Source organism: Canis aureus, chromosome 5 (assembly GCF_053574225.1).
Source record: "Canis aureus isolate CA01 chromosome 5, VMU_Caureus_v.1.0, whole genome shotgun sequence".
NCBI lineage: Eukaryota > Metazoa > Chordata > Mammalia > Carnivora > Canidae > Canis > Canis aureus.
In genome coordinates this window covers 14,759,835-14,779,313 of record NC_135615.1, presented here as the reverse complement: position 1 = coordinate 14,779,313, position 19,479 = coordinate 14,759,835, and the positions used below count along the sequence as shown (strand labels likewise).

Below are 19,479 nucleotides of genomic sequence, written 5' to 3'. Positions count from 1 at the left end.
ATATTTGTAACAACTTCAACTATCTTAATATGGTAGCTGGGAACTCAGAGTGGGATGGGAGTGTGTATAGGGTATTGGGAGCCAATGAAATATAGAGGAAAGTCTAGTGGTTCTTAAACAGTTCATGTGACATCAGAAAGAAATCAGACAACAGCAAACTGAGTATAGATCATGAAAGCATTACTCTATTAAAAGCATAATTTGACTTTGTTATTAATGACCAAAAAGAGGCCCAATTGTTTGCTACAATTGAGGTTTTAAATACTGCCATCCCAATAACACATACTATGCAATCATTGTACGCAATTAAGAAAATAGAGAAAAGTAGTGTATAGCACTTTTCTTTAAAAGCCAGGAATAGGTAAAAATACATTTTATAATTTTCTGAAATTATTTAGAACTTGGCACTTAATAGTTTTCCAAAAGCTAAGTAGTTTCCAAATTCATCTGATTTTGGAAAAGAATGTTAATTGCCTCATGTAAGAAATCATCTTAAGTAAGATGTAGATTGTCAGTGAAGCCAGTAGCTCAGTGATTTTCTTAAAGGACTCAGTTTGCCTTTCCATTCTATATGGTGTATTGCCTTTCTCCCAGGGCTGTGGTTACAGAATGACTGCCAGTTGCAATCAGAATTATGTTTCTTCTTTCAGATCCACAGAGAGAAGGTAACTTTACTTTCAAGGGCAATATAGCTTTTTTAGTTTGCCCTAAGCAGTTACCCTTTACCTTCACCCCTGCTTGCTTCTCGTTGACCTAAATTTGTCTGATTCTGAAATACCTAAAATAATCATTGGTGAAGGGGATAGGGTTTACCATAATAAGGGATTAGACTTATGTGGTCTAGGCTCCTTCCTAGCTCAGGGTCAGTCAGCTTTCCCTGAGGCACACTGACTACTGGGAGAGACTTGGATCCCGAATCCAATCATGAATAATTAGGAAGGAGAAAGCGAGGCAATGATGGATAAGCTCAGCCTGGTGCACTACAGGTATATGGAGAAGTATGTGCTGTCTGAAATTTGTGAAACACTACCATCTCTCTCAGTCAATACCACAAAGAATGAGGTGGGTCTCTGGTGAATGTGTTTTGTCTCAGTTCAACAGTCTCATTAGCAAAACATTTATATGCTACTGAGGTTTTTATCCAAAAATTTTCTTGTCACTTAATAGACAACTCTGTAGAATAAACTGTGGACCATGAATGGAACAAACTTAGTTTAGATAGTTTCTTAAATAAGCTTTACTTTGAAAAAATGTATATTCTCTTTTTGCTCTTCAAAGAATTTTTATACCATGATCTCTGTAATAGGTAGTGTTATCCTTATAATCTGATTATAAAGGTGAAATATAATTTATGAGATTATTTACAAAACAAAAATACTTATTATTAAAGTTTTAAAAATCTTTGTGTAGGGCAGCCCCAGTGGCTCAGCGGTTTATCGCTGCCTTCAGCCCGGGGCGTGGTCCTAGAGACCCCAGTGAGTCCCACATCAGGCTCCCTGCATGAGGCCTGCTTCTCCCTCTGCCTGTGTCTCTGCCTCTCTCTCTGTCTCCGTGTGTCTCATGAATAAATAAAATTTAAAAATCTTTAAAACAAAATAAATAAAAATCTTTGTGTAGAAAATGCTAATGATGTATTTTAAGCACCTATCATTTTCACTTTTTTTTTTTTTTGCTTTTAAAATTTTAACCAACTGACCATGTATTTCATTTCTTTCAGTTTTCAGATTTCTAAATATTAGCCAAATATTTAGTATCTGGGTCACACTATCATTATAAACAAATCTAGGCCAAAATGGTTTATGCTTCTCAGTTGCCAGCTTTAGTTCCTCTGTTTGACTATGCCTGACTTTCTGTTACTTGGTCCCTTTCAACTAAACTTTTACTTGTTTCTCAGAGTACTATGTTAATTTTTTTTGTACGGAACTGGTCTTTTTTTTTCTCCCTACCCTGAATCAAGGGAACAGAGCAAATAAATAAATGTGCTCTTGACTGCTGGGTTTTAGAATTGTTACTGTACAGAGTCACACAATGTTAAATTATCTACTGCAGTACTAATGATTGTGTAAAACTTGTTTAAGATACTAAAGAAACCATGTTTGGGCACAGGAGCTCTCCCATTTCTTAAAGTTTCAACCTGTATGCAGTCAGTTACTGGGAACATTGAAACTCCTAAAGACCCTGTGAAACTCTGAAATGTAAATTTGTTTCACAGGTCCTACTAGATGGGATAGGATCTTCCAAGTTAAAATGAGACATCTTGGGGCAGCCTGGGTGGCTCAGCTGTTTAGCGCCGCCTTCAGCCCAGGGCCTGATCCTGGAGACCTGGGATCCAGTCCCGCATCAGGCTCCCTGCATGGAGCCTGCTTCTCCCTCTGCCTATGTCTCTACCTCTCTCTCTCACTGTGTCTCTCATGAATAAATAAATAAAATCTTTTAAAAAAATAAAATAAAATGAGAAATCTTAAGCGTTGTAGTATCAGAGATAAGGGGAGAGGGAATGTATATCAGAACAACAAATATTTCACCTGCATTTTTGAAGTAGTAAAGTAAAGGCTACTTTGAAATATTTTTAACTTTGAAAGGAATATAGTTTATGGCAGTTTGTGTTAATGCAGGGCCCATAGTTTTGCTGAAATTAAGAACTTTATACCTTTTGGAATTTTTAATATTGTTTTTACTCTAAATTAATAATGCTTGATTTCTCCCTGCTGTATCTTGCTTTGAAAACAAAATGACAGCATGTATACTTCTTGAAAGTTCCTTAAAAAAAAAAAAAAAAGAAAGTTCCTAGATAATAGTTTATTATCATTAGATATTCAGTTAGTAAATTTTCCAGATAATAGGTGCTTACCTTCTTTGATTGTTAAAACATTTCATCTCAACCATTCTTATTGTAAAGAATCTTAGAAAGCTTTATATATTTTAATGATTCTGGATTGTGATGAATATTTGTTGATATAGTGTCTTTAGGGGCTACTGAGGTATGTCATAGGGCCATTTGTCTTTAACAATAAACCGTTCTCAATAACTGTTCTTTTGATTTTTGTTAAATGGTGTTTCTATTTTTCAAGGCTTGATATTAATTCTTATGGCTACTAGCATTCAGAGAAGGAAGGGTATTTGTGAATAAAGTAAGAGAAAGAAGGTTCTTAATAGGCTTGAAGAGTACTTCAGTGAGGGAAGTTCTTGGACTTCACGATGTTTACTTTTATTTCACTTGGTGCTTCCCCTCTGTTTCATGATCCCACTCTCTTATGCCCAGCCCCACCCCACCCCCTTTTTTTTCCCTTAAAAGCATGGTACTTGGCATGTGTTCCAGATTTTGGAAGCAAATGATGGGGATTATAACGGGATCATTGAATACTGCCAGAATCTTGGGCAAATTCAGAGCTGTAAAATGGGTATATTATACCAATATCTGAGGATTGTGAGCTTAAAAATAATGGGTCTTAAATCTAGTGTAGGAAATACTTTAATAAATGTTAGTTCCCTTTCCTTAAGTTTTAAAATAAGTAACCCATTTACTTCAGAAATGATATTTGCCCATTATAGTATCATTTTATACTCTAATGTTTAATGAGTCAGTATCCCTAAAATATGGTAGCTTTTAATATCTCTGTAATCAGAAATAAATAGTATATGACAAGATATTGTTGATTAATTTGGTTGGTCATATGAATAAAATGAGGTGAGATATTTTTGAAAACTGAAATACAAATACAGAAGCAAGAAAAATCGTTTTTAATAAAATGGGATTCTTTTTTTTTTCAGCCAATAGGATTAATCATATTGAAATACTTTACTGATATTTCCAAAGAGTTAATAAACGAGTGAATGCTGTTTCTTTAATGCAAAGGTAGATGTTAACCTAAAAACCATGTAGACAAATTAAAAACTCTACAGAATTCTCAAGGTCATTTTGTATTTACCAGTGCCACAACAGTGATGCACCCTATTGCAGCAAGCTTCAGAAACCTGAAACAGTACTGTCTGAGTACTCTTATAAATCACATATTTATTACTATGAGATTTTATAATCATCCACAGCTTTTATTCAGTCCATTTACAGATCAGATTATAAAGATATCATGCACTTATTAAGCGCTCTAAATACACATCTCATGCTATTGAGTTTTGATTGTACCATAGGGGAAAAAACAAAAAGACTTATAGAGAGCTGTCTCATAGTAGTATGAACAACTTGATTGAGAAGACCTGTATGTGTAATATGATGAAATTCTATAAAATTGCCTATTAAAAGCTTTCTAAAAAGACTGGGAGGGGGAAGGTGGGTGGGCTGGAGACAGGGTTTGAATGAGAGTCAAAGATGTGATTTAGAATTTTCTTACGTTTAAGAATGATAGGAGATTTAAAGTGAGTCCAGTTTAACGAAGCAAGGAGTCTCACTTCCAAAGGAAATGAATGAGCTTTATTATTGAGATTTATTTGTAAGTACAGACTGTGATTGTTGGGGTAGTGGTAGGGTAGAATTAATTTGCTTAGCATCATTGCCTGTTCAAAAGAGTTTTGGTGAGTGTTGAATGATTTTAGGTGTTACCTAATGAGTACTCACTCTGACTTTTGAGACCAATTGAACTAAAAGCCTGTTGCATTTCACTAGAAACATCTTACGAGTTATGACTGGATAGACCATGAAATTTCATGTGAGTTAGTAGCCAGCTTTTATCCTTACAACTAAACCTAAGCAGTGTTTTGACTGTTTCTTTTTATATTTCCTATTTACAAATATCCTGAACCCCTCTTGCTGCCCATTTACATGTAGTTGGAATTAGTTAGATCACCTGAAGTAATCAAAATAAGACTTTCTTTCTAATGCTATCCGTGAAGCATGCTTAAATTGCTAGACAGTCCTATGAAAAACAATAAAATAAGGTGCCAGTGAAGGAAAAATAGAAGTGATGTCATGGCAAATTCTAAGAAGTTGTGTTTTTTATTAAACAGATTTGCTACATTTGTATATATTCCTCAAATCCATGCTTTTAGACTGTAAGAGTTGTGTATAAGACTGAATGTATGCCTTAAAGCGTATAAAGGTTTAATTTAATCATAGAGCTTTATTTCTCTAACTTTATGAATTGGTTCTTTGCATTTGCTTGGACTGATAATTTGAATATTTGAGATTTGGTTTGGAGGTTAAAAAGTTGAAATCTTTCTAATAAAATTATGTCTGTTTCTGAGATATAACGGTTTCTTTCCTTGATGATAGTAAAAAAAAGCATTTGTTCTTAAGAGGTCTTAAGTTTGTTGACTAGCTGTGTGACTTTGCACAAATAATGTCATATTACTGGAACTATTCATTTATAAAATTAGAGGTAGTGTTAAAATCTAAAACTCCTATAAGTAGATTAGTAGAATATATTTAAGATGTATACAAACATAAATACATTGGCAGTTCCCTTGCTACTCGTCATTGTTGGAATCTGAAACTAGTTTTGTTGTGTTGGGTGCCTTATCGATAATATTACACCAAGAGAATCATACTGTGCTTTTTTGATTCATGATTTTGTTAATCTGATAGTACTTCTCAGGATTATGTATCTTGTAAATTATTGACATGATGATTGGAATTATTAGAATGAGTGACATGAGCAAGTTGAAAATTGTTTCTTATACTGAAGATCCAGTATTTTTTACATACTCAATGTTCTGTAATTTCATTTGACTAAAGAATAGATCTTTGATCTTCTTCCAGAGTAAGGACATAACTACTTCTATAGCCATATTCTGTAATTAGTTTTTGCTTTGTGAGTTTCATCAGGCTAAATAAGAATACAGTGGTTGTGTATTTTCAGCTTTAAAAATGTTCCTGTTAATAAAGTCTTCTCAGATCAGCCACACATACAGCAAACCTTTTCAAACAATTTAAGCTTCCCCAGCGTGCTTGTTTCTTTCTTGGAAATCTATCCATTTATAAGTCTTTATGAGCTGTTTTTCTCCTCCCTCTACTCCCATGTTAAGTTCTGGATTATAAACCTGCTGAGAAAGGAATTTAATCTTTCCTTTCTATCTCATAGTACCCAGGAAAGAATTCTGTTAGTCACTAAATAATGTATAAATGTTATTATTATTGAGGGTTTTGGATTAAAATTATTGGATAAAGTAGAATGAGCCTTTTCTAAGATGTCAAATTGGGGTCAGTGTGATTAATTCAAAAGACATGGCAGTTTTGTTAAGCTCTGCACTTGTTCTGAAGTCAATTTCTCTTGATTTAACCATAAATTAATTAGTTGCCTTATATTCTCTATATATAATCCTTTAGTATCAGGTTGATAGCAGAAAGCTTGTCAGGGGCTAGGTTGGATAGATGTACATGTGCCCATGCACATGTGCTCATGTATGTGTACGAGAGAAAGCATAGATATCTGGGAATTGGGGCTACATGGTATGTTCAGAATTCTGGTCTGAGTATTACATAATTATCTAGTTATGTGCACTTAATAGTAGACTACTGACATGCAGAAAAAACTTTTAATCAGTGGTAAATGTGATACTTCAGGAAATAAGGACCTGTTTTCCATTCCTTTCAGCTTTATTCTATTGTATATTTTCCAAACACTTAAATTGTCAAAAATAAAATATTTTTGAAATGGGTCAACTTGTGTAGCTGGGTGGAAATATTGGAGCTCTGCAGTATATCTTAATAGCATATGGGAACAGTTTAATATGCCTAATATTTGAGAAGCATCAAAACAGACTGTAAAACTCAACAATCATAAAGGTTAGTGGTTAAGAATCATATATAATTGACAGGCTCTACAAAGATAGCTATAATAATTGAGAGAAAAATAGCCTAAATTTGGTGCAGAAAAGTAACTGAGTTGTTTTGCACTGTTACTAGAAGTTTACATCCATAGAGCTTTGTCTTTTCAATAAAAAGAATGAAATTTGCAGGCGGAGCATGTCTTTTCAGTGTAACCTTTAGCTTTTTATGGTATGTACTACTACAAGTAATTGATGATTTAATATATTTTGTGATTGTAGGTAATACTATCAAAATGTTTCTAAGTATTAAAGTTAGTTTTAAGGTGGAGTCAGTGTTTGACACAATTTAATTTTGAGACTGTATAATTTATAGATATGTTAATTTGGATTACAAAATAATTGAGGGAATTTTGTTAGAAGAAATTGAAGTTTACTTAAAACTGTTCTCTGAACATATTAGAATTTTAGAGGGTTTTTTTCTTTCTTTTGTCCTAGCATTTCTTCTTAAACATAATGTAATGACTTGAAAGGAGATAAATATCGCTCACTTTATTTTCCAGTTTAGAGTCATTGCTCATTATCAGTTGGTAGGTGTGGAAACAACTTAATAAAGTTTGGGTAATTTAGTTTCAGTTTAAATTCTCAACTGGCAATTGGCCGAAAACTCCCATCAGAAGACGTGAGCATCAAAATGTCCTTTTGTGAATTGGCTACTGTCTGCTTGACATAGGAAGGCCCTATCAAGAAAAACTAATGGAGTGATTAACTATCAAAAGAAAATCAATGGTAAGAGTTTTCATTTAAATTACAGTGTGTGTGTGTGTGTGTGTGTGTGTGTGTGTAAAGCATATCAATTTATTTGAATTAAAATTTTAGAACTTTAGAAATGTAGACAAATGTTTGGATTTATATGTCTGTGATTTACATTTGTAATAAAATAAATGCAAAGAATAGTTTTATAGACAAGTGATCTTATATGCTTAATGTTGATAAGAAAATACTAGTTAAAAGTATGAAGAATCAGTTACATAATTTATATAGTTTAACAGATTTGACTTTCTTATAGTTCTGTGGTTATCTTTAAAAAATAACATATAAATATTGCTTGAGTGAAGCTTAACTTTTTTAAAAAACAAATTTATACCAAACTGAATTTGTTAGTTTCATAGATGTTTCTTACTAAAGTAAGTCGTAAGTTTTGCAGTAAAATAGTCTGTTGATCTCTGTTTTGTTTTTTACTTCCATAGTAAAATGATGGTGTTGGGGGGAGAGAAAGAAAGTGTATCATGTAATGAAATCCACTTAGTTTAACATTAGGTCTTTAAAACTGTATCATTGCTACTATATCTCTGTGGAAAATATTAAATTATCAGGATTAGATGTTTATATAGCAAAAATGAAGTAGAATATCTATTCATAATATAGCATTTATCAAATTTTGGTGATAAAATCAGACATCTCCCCCTGCCTTACACAAGTTTGCATTGAGAAAATAATGTCAGTTATATGCTTCAGGTGACCTTAAACCTAACATTTTTATTCTGTTTGTATTTGCTCTCTTTATACCCCTTTATTTGGACATCTGTGTCCCATCAGATTTGTGATTAGTCACATTAACTTCGGACAGAAGTGGCAGTAGTTAACTTATAAAGGTTGAAATCAGAAATTGCTGTTTGTCAGAGCTTATTTTAGTAACATTATGGACATAGTAGCTTTGTGATAACTGGATAATGGGTGATGAAGCTCAGATATTAATAATATATTGTGATTCTTGTCAAATTTATAGTTTTTGAGATTGAGTAATTTTTCTTGCTCTATTAGAGATGTCAAAGTGATGATAACTGAATGTGACCATGTTTTTAACAATTTTCTAGAGCTTAGTAATAAACATATCATGAATAGCACATGTGGCAAGCACCTAGTACAGCATCTGTCATTATGTAAGCATTCAAACATTGACAGTGAACTAAGTACTCTAGATGGTAACATCTGTCCTTCAATCTATCTACCTCGTAATTCCAATTTTTATAGATTGTTATGTGTCATCCATTCAGCTAGGTGCTGAGGATAAAATGGCATGGTTAAAAATAGAGATACTTTCTACCTGCTCTTGAACTTCCATTGTAGATAGTAATTATAGTGTAGAAAAAATTTTGCGAATGTAAAATTGCCACTGGAACTAATACTATGGAAAGGCAGAAGTCGCTCTGAGAGTAAAAATGTGGTGGGTGTGTAAATAAAGCACAGAACCCACACATTTATTTCTTAAAGTGAATTGATAACTTGTTTTTTTTTTTTAACTTTTAAAGTTTAATTCTATTTAAGTGTGGGTATCTTCTAAAGAAGATATGCAGAAAGACTACATTTTAACTGGGGAGAAATACATTTTTATGCTGTTATTTTATTATATTCCTGAAGAATTTAAACAAAGTAGCAAGAATTTAGTCAAAGTAGCATTCTCCTCGAAGAATTTCACTTATAGGAGAAAAGTGTTACAGGATGCTTTAACATTTCAGGATTGAATGCAATGAATGAGGGCCTTGATTTCTTCAGCTGAATTTAAGTTAATTAAAGGATGTCAACCATAAAATAATTACTCTCCTTTCTTAGCAACTGTTCCATTCTATTTTCAAGCTAGTACAGGAATTTATTTATCATTCCTTCAAATCACTGAGTTGTTACATGTAGACATTTATTAATGGCAGTATGATTACCTTAATCAACTTTTATCCCTTTTTGAAGGAAAAGAATGTAAAATTTGTGTATCTTTTGTATATTATAACATATATTTATTAAATTTTTGAAAATAAAACATTCATAGGCCTAATGTTTACACTTTCTCTGTGGGACACACAGAATCTCATCTAAGGGAAAGTCTCTAGTGATGTTTGAAGAATTAGAAAATTCGTTGTTTTGTATGTTCAATCTGTCAACATTTTTTAAAACTCTAATTGAAGACTAGCTTTTCTTTATTCATCTCATAGTTATAAGCAAATTGAATTAGGGCATACAATCTAGTATGCAACTAAAATTTGAAAAGCTTAGTTTTACAACAGAAGTGATCTTTCCCTAACTTACTACTAAAATAATGTAAGCTATTTACAATATTCAAGAAATGTCTTTTTTCAAAGAGCAAAATTGCAATTAAGTCTATTGTTAACTTTTAACTTAAAATTATGTTGAATTTCATCTCTACAGAGACCTCTAAATTTAATTTTTCCTGGATATACTCAAAAGAAGTTCACCAACCTCAGTATTCTGATTTGAAGTTCTTAGCTCAAATATCTAGGCAGGTCTGCCTATCAATGCTGGAAGAAAGATGTCCCTTCCATACTTCTAGGATTGTTTTGGGGAAAATGTTCCTTGCTGGGTGACATGCCTTGCAGTGCCCATGATATTCTATTTTATTGACAGCTCTTTTTGCTTCTGTGCAGTTTGCTTTGATTGGTCTGTGACGTCAGTTGGAGAACTGGGCATTAGCCACACAAAGATATTTTTTAAATGTAGATATGTAAGCCTCACAGATGGAAGAGGATACATTTCTTTTACTGAAATGAATGAAAAATAACCCTGTTTCAAAGCAAGCAAAGGTCTGCCAGAGGTTATCAGTTTTTAATTATGTAACTTTTCAGTATAAAAAACAATGTGGTGTCTGATTGGGCACATAAGTTGTCATCTAATGGCTTCTCTTCAGAATTTTGGGACTACTGCTGACTGAAGAAATGGTGATTAATGATGGTGCTGAATTGGAAGTTTAAGAAAGGAAATTTTTAGTAAAAATGTTTACAATTGTTGGAAGAAAAAACGTTTTCAGCTCAATAGATAAAGAAGAACCTCTTAAATGTGGAAAATAAAATGGAATGTCTTCCATTTTTTTAAGAATCTATGACAGAAATGATAAAGAAGGAATTCTTCCTGATATAAATCATAAGGATTATTTGGAGGAAATTTGTGGCATAGTCATATAATAAGTATATACAGTATTATATAAAATAGTTGTCACTAGAAATTTTATGCTACTATTTATGGTAGGATCTTTACTAAATAAAGTTAAGAAATAAAAGAACAAATCCAATCCATTCATTCTACAAATTCTTAACTGACAACCTGCTTTATGTCAGGCATGGCACTAGACATTGGAAGCATACTCATGAATAAGACTGATATGACCCTCTAATTTATAGTCTGTCAGGGAAGATAGGGATTGAACATATAATTACAATAAAGTTTAGTGGCTTGTGACATTTTGAAAACAAAGCAGTCCTTTCTTAAGCATACCTTGAGAATTGATCTCTAGTATGCCAATCATTTAATCAGCTTACTTCACGAAATGAAGTTATTCATTTTGACATAAAAATTGGACTAAAATTTTGGGAGTCAGTCTTAGAAATTAGTAGAGACTTAAATAGTCTTGGTTTTTCTATGGCTTATTTAAAACAAACTACTAAGGAAAAATGAGTACCAAGAAATGTGAATATAAGTAGAACAAACTTATAATGCCTCATGTATGTTATACACTATACAGATCATTTAATAAAATCATGAAAGCAGTATTACATGAAAATTTTCAAAGTCATAGTAGTTAAGGAGTTGCCCTTTAGAGTTAGACTGATTGGATTTGAGTAATAACTGACACTTGAATGCTTTGCAGTTTCAGAAAACTTGCATAACTCTTCTGATCTTCAGTTTCCTCATCTGTAAAATGGGGATAATAATATAAAATTTTATAACATATCTTATAAAATATTATTTGATGTGTATAAAATGTCTAAAACAGCATCTGGCCCATAGAAAATGCTTACGGGGCCACATGTGTTGTTGAAGTTAACAAAAACAATAACAATAATGAAATAATTTCCCCATGTCAAAATGTTCTGCCTAATTCACAAAGTTGGGCCAACTGAAGTAATTTCAGAATGTTGCTTTCAATATATAGGTATTGCACTACAAAGAACTACTATCCTTTTTGCTGCTAACAAAATCTCAGTGAAATTCTCACCCAGGTTTTAGGCCCTCTTTAGCAGCTATACAGCAGTCACTCAAAGGCCTCCATAGAGTGCCATCTCCAGAGCCAGGGTTATCTCAGCATTTAACCTAAGACTCGGTGCATCCCAGTATCATGGAACTGATCCTCCTTGTCTAAGAAAGGAAGTAGCAAAGATCTTATTTACCCATGGGAGATAAGCCCAAACCAGATTAGAGTAAGTTTGGGAAGGAAGTAACTATGTTGATATTAAGTATTTTTTTTCCTGCAGAAATCTAAACAATGGATTTCTTCTTATAATAGGTTTGCAATATATTTGTAAAATTTGTAAACTTAACCATATGTAGCACTACTTGTTACTTTGCTCATGTTAGAAAATAAATTTTCTGCCATAAAATAGTCGTATATTACATTACTACTTCTGTATGTAATTTGAGAAACTATTTTTTAAATTTATAAAAAAATGTATTTTTATGTAGACTTTTACTGTATCTTTTAGTTTGATAGCCAAGAAAAATGTTTGTAAGACTTAAATAACTTTTGCTAAGTAATACTAGTTGAAAAACAATTTCAGGGTAAAATTTAATATGACATTTTCAAGTCTGCATATGTAAAATTATAATTTAAATCTGTGGATTTAATTTAATTATCATACTAAGTACAAGCAAGTACTCCAATTAATTGTTTTCAGATAAAATATTTGAATTAAATCTAAAGTATTTCATAACCTAGTTTTCATTTGTAACGTGGAAATACTTCTTTCACTATAAAATGCTGAGAGAAAATTCTTTAAATACTACACATGTAGTTTCCCTTGATCACAATGAGTTTGAATAAGATCAGTCAGTAATTATCTATTAAAGACATACTATCTAGCACTTGCTAGCAATAGAATCATGGTAACCTAAAATAATCATACCACCACTCTGTTTAGGCCCTAGGAAGAATACTTAGACATGAAGCAGAAAATCTAAGACCTAGATCTTGTTCTGCTTCTAATAAACAGAGGAATCTTAGATATAGAACCTATTAAAATTGTGAGGCCATCTTAGCATCTCAAGTTTAATCATCATATATGTGTGTATGTATGTCTCTATGTGTACACATATGTATGCATCCATCCTAAATTAATGTGCTGAATTGAAATAAAAGGATAAGACTTCATTAAGTTTTTTTAATTCATTAAGTTTTTCAATATTCAAATATACAGAGTAAAGAATTCTGTACTACAAAATATTTTACATGTTTCCTTCGGGAAACAACATTACTGATTTTTACATATACTATTTTAGGACCTCTCAAATATTTTCATTTAAATTATGTACTGTTCCAAAATTTCACAAAGGGAATATAAACTTTCTTCAGTGTGCCTAATTTCAAACTGGATTTCCTTGTTAAGTGATTCATTTTTTTCTAATAAACATTTTCAGTAGATAACCAAATTATTTTTTATACCAATATATATTTTTATATATCAACTCACTTTTTATAAACCAGTTTTAAATAGCTACAGTCATTACCAGCTCTACTGTTGCAACATTATTAAGACATCCCTAGTTCTGTAGCATCATGAATTCTCAGATTAGTTTTACTAATTCATCAAAAGAAAGACTAAAGCATTTTAAGAGAAAAGAAAACAAGCATAATTTATGTGTATACGCACACACGCACACACTTGTTGTACAAAGTGATCTCAGTGACTCACTTAAACACCATTCACTGCTGCTAAAGAGGAGAGGATAGTTGGGAGTAGCTAATCAAAGCACCAATGATATTATTAGTGTTGTAGAGTTCTATGCCCTGACTGGTTTTAAGTCAAGTGAATATTGGGTCGAAAATGTTGTATTTATATCTACTAACCATAAGAACTTGCTTGATATGTTTATTGAACTATTAGATGCTACTATAATCATAATTAGAATAATTTTTTATGTAAAAATTAATGAATTAAAATTGATACCTTTTTAAGCTTAATAGAAGATTTAAGAACACCTGTATTAGGAGCTACAACATTTTAAGTATTAAAATGCTACAAGGGTATTGAGTGAAAATATCTTTGGGGCAAGAATTAACACTTAAGTCTATAAGTTATTTGGAGGAAATATTAAATCAATCATATGAAAGAAGACTAAAATTTATAAGAAAATAAAATTAACAAAGAAAAAATTTTCTTTGGAGAATGCTTAATTGTGGTGTCATGTGGAAAAAATTGTTATACATCATTAAGCAATCATTAATACAGTAAAAGTGAAGTCAAGAACCAGCAAAAATAACCTAATTGCTATGAAAATAAGATGACAAGTAGACAATCCTATCTTAGGCTGTAGAATTCTTTTTATAAGGGAAAGAGTACCTGACCACTACTGCTCTTTGATAGAGGCTCATGAAGGCATGCATAAAGGGCTCCTGGAAATCTTTCAGGTTTAAATGTGTTTCTGCCACATACTTCACCCTTTAGAAATTCATTTAAATTTTTAAAAGAAGCATATAAATCCAAATATCCCTATGGATGTTAAACTTTTATCTGTCATTCACTGAATACCTAAGTACCTACTTACTAAATATAAAATTTTGTGCTTTTACACTTAGCACAGTGAGGCTGTAACACACTACCTCCTGTTACTTAGCTGAGACCAGTCAGTCTCATTCAGAGAAGGGAATATCCAATTGGTTAAAGAAGGGGTCATTTGAATATTGGAACAATTTTTGAAAATGTAGACCCAACTAATATAATAAGACCCAACCATTAAAATAAGGCAGCAGCATAAGTTTATTGAGATTTGAAGGAGGTAGGAAAGTAGCAAAATAATCTACCTTGCATTGATTCAGTGTGCCCAACAAACTGTAACATCGTTTGTTTCTTTTGGGGGTACAAATTATTTTCTTCTGAAAATTTTTTCCCTAAAGTACTATTGGACTAGAATTAAACATTTTTTTCTGTACAGATGTTTATATACACTGTAACAATATAAGCAAGTCTAATTGTTTTTTTTTTAGTATAGTTCATGTGCAGTGTCAGTTTCCTCATCAGTAAAAGAGAGATCATAGTATATTTCTGACACAACTGTTGAGATATTCAGTAAAATAACATGTAAAGAAAAAAAGAATCCACTGTTCTACATAATAGACATTTAACCAAGATTAAGTTCTAACTCATTGATTTTGTTTTCCTGGGTTCCTGACAACCAGGAAGGGTTTGCCTTAGCTACAGTGAGGATTCTGGTCTCTAGGTATGAGCTACGTTTTGGAGAATTCTGGCTGAGAGAGGGAGTAGAGGAGAACTCAAGTAGGTAATTTGAGATGCAAAGGAAAGATAGAAGGTTCAGTGACATGGAGGTTTTGCAGAAAAGCAAATGGGAAAAAATCAATTTTAAAATGAATCTTTTAGAATGCGAACATGTCTATTGCCATTTGCAGGACAGTCCATCATATATTCTGCATCCTTGCTTTGTATAGATTGTGAATGTTTGGTGTTTAATAGGGTAGTAAATAAAAGTTCTGTTTTTACTTTCATGAGAATATATTTGGCTTATTAGGTGATATTCCTGGGGCCTGAATTTTAAAAATTTATTGTAAAAAATTTCAAACATATACAAAAGAAGAGAGACTAGTCTAATAAATGCCCTCTGTCGGTGGCCCAAATTAAACAGCCAAATTATGCCACATTTGCTTCATCCACTTCCTCCTTTTTTTCTTAACTATTCTGAAGCAGACCCCATATTTTAGCTCTTTTTACTCCTACATTCTTCAGTATGCATTTCTTTTTTTTCTTAAAAAAGAGACATTTTTTACATAAACATAACATCTTTCTGACATCAAACAAAATTAATAATAATTATGTATGACCTGACATTATCTCCCTATTCAGTTTCCTCCACTTTTGTTTCAAAAATGCCATGTACCATTTGGGGTTGTTCATGAGGAATGCACACAGGATCCTTCTTCTCTTCCTCTTTACTTCCTATTCATGACTTATTAAAGAAACTGAATAAGTTCTCCCCTGTAACATCCCTATTCTGGATTTTTCTGTCAGCTTTCTCAGTTCACTTACTTCTCTAACCTCTAAGTTGCCTGCAAATTAGAAGTTAGCTCAACATACTTAATTAAAGTTCAGCTTTTATTTTGGCTCATGATGGGGCAGGTGGACAGGAAGACTTCATACATGGGACTTCTCCTTCAGACTGCATCACATTAGAGAGCGTATAAAGTCTCCTTGTCATGCTTTTAGTGATGCTGAAATTGGTCTGGTGATAGTCCAGTCTCCTCTCATTGTTTCATCCCTTGCTGGTTGTTCTCTCAATCAGTTCTGTCATTAGGGTTTGCAAGATAATAAATTTTTAATCTGCTACCCCTTCCACATTCATTAGTGGAAATTCTTCTATAAAGAATTTCTCTTGTGAACTATGGCTTTTGGATTTCCCTGACATAGTTCATCCTAAATAGAAACCTGGTGCTTTTGATAGATCTTAAATCCCTAGTTTAATGCCCAAGAGTAACTTTAGATATGAGGAGCACATGGCACTTACGTACCCATGTAATTGTAGGATTTTTATGTAATAAAAGTATTTCATATGTGATTTTCATGAACATTGTCAGTATTAGGATAACTTTGTATAATTACCATATTCAGTTTTGATCAGGCTGGAATTGAGGACCTTTTCCTGGTTCTGCTTGGTCAGATGTACTGCCTTGTGGTAAGTTATGGATGATAAGTTGAGCTTCAAGGAATAGGAAACTTCATTAAGTCAGCAAACTAAACCCGTATCTCCTAGCAGAGTAGTAGCATAGGTAGGGATGATTTTATATTGCTATAATTATAAATTCAAGAATAAAACAATCACCATTTTTATTAGTTTATTCAACAATCAACACTAACTCCATTTTTACTTAACACTGTCAATGGACAAAACCTGAAGAAGAAGAAATAAAACCAAAATATTTCATTTTTAGATGACATGATTGATTAGGGAAACATATGGCAGTCAGCTTTAAAACTGTTTATGTACAATAAAAATTCAGTGAAGTACAGAATACAACGTATCTTTACATTGGTAATAATGGAAAAAGACCCAACTCAGAATTGTAACACATCAAAATATAATACTTAACAATAAATTTGAGAGAGGTGTTAGACCTTTAGAAAGAAACTATTAATATATTTGAAAATATTTTAAGATCAAATAAATGGAAACTTTCTGAATCATGAGAATATTGGAAAATTGGCTATAAGTAATTTATAGATTTCTGGGTTTACTTCTAATTTTCAAAATTCCTAGTGATTTTTTAAGACTCATATACTTATTTAAAGAGAGCACAGCGAGAGGGGCAGGAGAGGGAGAGAATCTCCAACAGACTACCCACTGAGCCCCATCCCTGGGCTCTGTCCCAGGACCTTGAGATCATGACCTGAGCTGAAACCAAGAGTCAGAAGCTTAACTGACTGCCCCACTCAGGTGCCCCTCTAAGTGATTTATAGTGATTCTGCAGTGGGGGAAGTCTCACCCCTGATATGTATCAGAAACCTTTTAAGGCAACAATGTCTAAATTAGTAGAGTGATGCAGGAATAGATAGGCAGCCTGGCTAACTACAAGAGACCTCTGTGCCTCTTGGGAGATTTAAATATAAACTTTACTTGACCCTGACTTCCTGGTCAGTGAGAGTTAAGAGAAATGCTGTGACTTACAGATGAGATTTCTGTGCCTGACTAATGCATTTCATATTTCTTACTTCTGCTTGCATGCCACCCTGATTTCTGCTAGTGCCAATACAGGTATGAAATTGGCCCCTTTAGCGAGTTTCAAAAACTTAGCAGTTTTTAGTTTACCAGCAGACTTTTTTTCTTGGTCTTTGAGCAAAATGTTACTGTCCACATCCATGCCCTCTTTCCTAAGTAAATATAGTTGGTTTCTTAAGGGGAATTCTGAAGATTAAACCTTTTTTCCATTTTGTAAAACATGGATCATTGCAGCATTATTAGGAATCCAAAATTAGTCCCATCTACATATAACAACTGAATATATGATAAAAACTCTTTCCTATAGGAGAGACCACCTAAAGGATTATTTATTCAATATTGTTAGATCGTAGTCTTCGGTGGTATAACTGCAAAACTGACTAGACCAAAAAAAATGTTTCATTTGTGTTTTATACAACCATAGGAATTTAAAAGAAAAAGCATATACTATACCTTTGCATCTCATGTTTGATGCATTAGTGTAAGTCACCAAGATATAAAGATGTACTTGAATATCTGAAAAAAATTGTTAGACTGAAATATTGTAATTAAAAGGATCATGGGAGATTGTAGGAAATCTCTGCATTTGAAGTTGCAAATAAAATGATAATAGCTTTAATAATTTTATATTATTGCAGAATTTGCTAATTTAGGCATCAAGATCCTAGTATATAAGTGAGAGAAAATATGATAGATTAAGAATATGAAAATAAATATGAATAATAAATGCAGGAAAATACCTACCCATGTACTTATTACAAAGTTATGAGTAAAATGATTTTGCAGTTTTTTCACTGTATTAAAGGAATTAAATTTTTTTAGAAAGAAATCTAATATTGGCAAGATAAGCCATGATCAACGCCAAACACTTTTGGAATGTAACACCAGGAGTATATGCTGAGAGTCACAATACTGTTCAGATATTTCACTAATAAGGAATTTAGGAAATAAATATTGTGCTAATTATAAGTCATAGATATAGAAAAAATGACTTAAATAGGACACAATGTAAAATATCATGTTTTCTTTAAATAGTTTTTTTTTGAGGACTCTAAAACAATTGTCCAATAGAACTTTCATGTTGATGAGAAGTTCTGTAATTTGCACTTCCCAATATGGTATCTATTAGGCACATGTGAACACATGAAATGTGGCTAAAGCAACTGAGGAACTTAATTTTACATTTCATTTAACGTTATTTGCACTGAAATACTCATGTAGGGCTAGTGACCATGGTATTGGACAGTGCAGTGCTAGAAATACAGAGAAATGTTAGGTGGAAAAAAATAAATTGTTAGTAATTTAGTAATTGCCAAAAAATTAATAAGTTTATATGACGTGATTACAAGTATGTAAATTCGGGATCCCTGGGTGGCGCAGCAGTTTGGCGCCTGCCTTTGGCCCAGGGCGCGATCCTGGAGACCCAGGATCAAGTCCCACGTCGGGCTCCCGGTGCATGGAGCCTGCTTCTCCCTCTGCCTGTGTCTCTGCCCCTCTCTCTCTCTCTCTCTCTGTGTGACTATCATAAATAAATAAAGAAAAAAAATAAAAAAAGCAAGCATGTAAATTCCTGTATGTACATAAGGAGAATAATACTCAGAATTAAAATATCTGTGTTAGGATTGGAGGAAATGGGTGACTTTTTAAAAATGCTGATTTAAAACATCAGTTGAAAACAATACATCACTCTAGCATTATGCTGCTCAGTATAATAACCACTAGCCTGATGTGGCAATTTTCATTTAAATTAATTTAAATTAAGTAAAACTAAAAATTCAGTTCCTCAGTCACACTAGCCACATTTCAAGTGCTCAGTAGCACACATAGCTAATGTTTACCATTTAGACAGAGGAGATATAGAACATTTCTACCATTGCAAAAAATGCTGTTGTATAGATTTACAGAGCTGATAAAAGAATGTACTGCAACGAGTCATTGATTATGTATTAGTCAATAATTTCTAAGAGCACAAATGAATTAAAACTGGAAAGTGGTTTTAGTAAAAAGTGTAAGGAACAGTATCATAAGACCTTATAC

At 32.6% G+C, this 19,479-nt stretch overlaps 1 protein-coding gene and 1 long non-coding RNA gene across 6 annotated transcripts in view; one reads left to right on the top strand and one right to left on the bottom strand.

Annotated features, from left to right (window-relative positions):
• Positions 1-19,479, top strand: part of ZEB1 (zinc finger E-box binding homeobox 1) — a 181,152-nt gene that overhangs the window by 36,701 nt on the left and 124,972 nt on the right. For 2 of the 5 annotated variants that reach the window (XM_077896914.1, XM_077896915.1), the window contains exon 2: positions 7,351-7,509. The exons of the other annotated variants lie outside the window; for them this stretch is intronic. The gene's annotated coding sequence lies outside the window, so the exon portion shown is untranslated. The remainder of the gene's footprint in view (positions 1-7,350; positions 7,510-19,479) is intronic. 5 annotated transcript variants of the gene reach the window in all.
• LOC144313721 (uncharacterized) overlaps positions 17,903-19,479 on the bottom strand; it is a 51,073-nt gene continuing 49,496 nt past the window's right edge. Inside the window, exon 3 of the long non-coding RNA XR_013379350.1 lies at positions 17,903-17,958. This is a non-coding gene — a long non-coding RNA (uncharacterized LOC144313721). The remainder of the gene's footprint in view (positions 17,959-19,479) is intronic.